This window comes from Dermacentor silvarum, chromosome 7 (assembly GCF_013339745.2).
Source record: "Dermacentor silvarum isolate Dsil-2018 chromosome 7, BIME_Dsil_1.4, whole genome shotgun sequence".
NCBI lineage: Eukaryota > Metazoa > Arthropoda > Arachnida > Ixodida > Ixodidae > Dermacentor > Dermacentor silvarum.
The window spans coordinates 62,379,547-62,382,500 of NC_051160.1; the positions used below are offsets into that span (position 1 = coordinate 62,379,547).

A 2,954-nucleotide genomic window follows, 5' to 3' on the forward strand; every position below is an offset into this window, starting at 1 on the left:
GGTCGGTCTGAAGACGCTGGAAAACGATTCAAGTTCGAAGGTAGCTTGGGGTTCCCAGGTATTCACCACCCAATTCGACACTCACTACGGTATTTTCGCGTTCACCGGAGAGAGTAACAACACGGTGACAAGCCCCCCGCACCCTCCTCCACCCCCCATGTGACGTATCTTACTCCGTATAGCACACCAGTCTAGAAGGTGGGCAGGGTTAATAACATATAGGTGGTATTCACGTGACGTCACGGCAGAGCAGTCTGGCGGGCGCTGTAGCGGAAAAGGCACAAGCTGCGTTGGCCACTATGAAACCGCCATATTTTTGGGGAGCCGGTGTCAACAAAGCTTATCTCCGCTGTTGAAGCGCTGCCGATGTGTGTTTTTTTACTTTAGGAGGGGTCACTAAAGTGCCTATCTTTTGCAACTTTGCAAGCATGAATGCCAGCCCCTCGTTAGTGCACTTAAGCACGTACGCGCAGAATTTAGAGGCCGGTGCGAAGGTGCGCTACGTCGAGAAAGTGGAGCTTTGAGGTGGCGTCGATCCACTTATGCTTACTGGCAAAGAGGCGTCATTTGATCTCGCGCTCGTATCCAAGGTAGAACTTTCTGATATTAAGGACTACCTTGTGCACGCTACAAGCTTCATAACTCACGAACAGCTGAAAGCAAGAAAATATCTGGAATCACACAACTATTTGACCAGCGGCTTTGTTCAAGAACCCCAGCTGAGAAGACACGGCGAGCACATCATTGTGCGCACGAAGGTAAGACAATCTAAAACGCTACATCAGCTAGTCGCTCTTTGTATTACCGGGTCGAATTGTAACGCTAACGGGTAATACTTGCCAATGTGTGTGACAGGAGTGCGATTCGTGTTCGGAATGTTTCGCTGCGCAGCGAAACATCGTAGCACTTTCTTAAGTTACCGCCAGCGAGTGGTACTTCTTTATCGTTTATGTACCGTTGCTCCTCGATAGTACATGATTGCAGGAGTAGGCTTTCGCACTGCGCAGCGTCCAGCAACGCAGTGCCTTTCGGAGTTAAGGGAGCGAAAACGATACCAAAGAAAATCGTTTGTACGCAACATGTCAGCTACCACCATGCTGCACCTTTAGAAACACTTGCTGTTTAGCGGCTACTTTCAGCTGTTCACCTTGCTCCAGCCCTCTCCCCCCCCCCCTTTTTTTTTTTGCATATCCCCGTCACCTGCCGAAGCGTTTACTAAGTTCTACAATTTATCGCTACCGGCGAGGCCGCGAGCTTTGCATACGTATGCGCAGTTGCGATTTGATTGTGCAAGCATAAAACCACTCGCTGGTGTTTTGCTTATTTACACTCATGGATACACCTACATTAGTTTCACTCACTGATGATGTTGTAGTAACTCGCCTTGCTTTTTGTGCCTGTGTTCTCAGCATGCATAGAATCAGCAGTTAAATAGATCACTTCCTCCGTTTGCAGGTAAACCACTCCCAGGCAATTTCCACTCAGCCACTGGAGCCATGGCTTCTTGTCAAGCAGGATGGAATGGTCGAAGCTGCACACTGCACGTGTATGGCCGGTCTCGGCGAAGCCTGCTCGCACATTGGTGCACTGCTCTTCTATTTAGAAGCAGCTTCAAATTTTCGTGATGGTCAGGCTTGTACTGATAAGGAAAAAGCATGGCTGCCTCCGTACTCAAGTACTGTGCCTTGTGCGCCACTTGCACACATTGACTTTGCGTCAGCTACCACCAAGAAAAGGCGGCTGGATGGACATCGATCATCATCCTCAAAGAAACCAGCCACCACTATTGAGAGGTCTTCACAGAACGAATGGAAGGCCTTTCTCGACAGAATTAAGAAGGCTGGCAAATGTTCTGGAGTGTGTGCACTGAAAAAGGACTATTGCGAGGAGTTCATCCCTGTGCAAGTGAAGCACTCCACTGCTCTTCTGGGACACTTGGCAAGAGACAAGCCGTTGTCAAGGGATGCGATGCTGGAGGAGTGCGCAATGTTTGCCCAGGTGTATGTTGTAGAGCCAAAGGTATTTATATGTCCATTGAATGATAGCTTTATTGATATAAAGTAACTACATGTTGCATGACAGACAAGGCACTGTTCAATGCTTGAAACTACCAGTGTTTACATTGCCCAACCTGAATGGTTGCTGCTAGCTAAGTGCAGTTTTGTAATCATTTGTACATTGAATTAGTGTGAAAAGTCATTCTATTGATAATACAGGTCTGTAAAGATGTGGAAGCGGCAACGAGAGGTCAGTCGGCCTCAGCAACGTGGTTCGCCTTCAGAGCAGGCCGGGTCGCGGCATCGACAGCCCACGCAGCTTGCCGAACGACCTTGACTCAGCCATCTGTGAGCCTGGTGAAGATCTGCTACCCTGAGGAGAGCAAGTTTTCTTCTGCTGCAACTAATTGGAGTCTGCGCAAGGAGGACACTGCCAGGAACCAATATGTTACTGAAGCATCCAGCCAGCACAAAGAGTTTGTTTCCAACAAGTCTGGATTGCATATTAGTTCACATGAGCCCCACATGGCAGCAAGCCCAGATGGCCTGATTTATTGTGCCTGCTGCCAAGATGGTGTTTTAGAAATTAAGTGCCCATATTCAGCTGCTTGTGTAAATGACGTTGTGACCCAGAAAGTGGCTGCTTAGAAGTTGCTGCTAGTGATAATACACTGAATCAGAAACGACAACATGCTTACTACACGCAAAAAATACAAATGCAGCGTTTTGTTTGCCAGCGCAGCTATTGCGACTTTTTTGTGTGGACACCAGCAGATAGTCATCTTGAAAGAATCTTCCTGGATGCCGGCTTGCAAGTGGTGTGCCTGCATAAAAACAAAAATGTTAAGATGCTGAATGTCATTAAAGAAAATATTCACCTTGTATGAATAAGCCATTTTACTTGTGACAGTACTGTTCACAGCGCTCTGCTGCGCATTCAGCATTGTAGTCAAGGGT

The 2,954-nt window shown here is 47.8% G+C and overlaps 1 long non-coding RNA gene across 1 annotated transcript; it reads left to right on the forward strand.

Annotated features, from left to right (window-relative positions):
* The first annotated feature begins 222 nt into the window (after positions 1–222).
* Positions 223–2,627, forward strand: LOC125946507 (uncharacterized). Its single transcript, XR_007467630.1, has 3 exons — positions 223–758; positions 1,456–1,582; positions 2,217–2,627. It is a non-coding gene; the product is annotated as an uncharacterized LOC125946507 (long non-coding RNA).
* Positions 2,628–2,954: the final 327 nt, after the last annotated feature.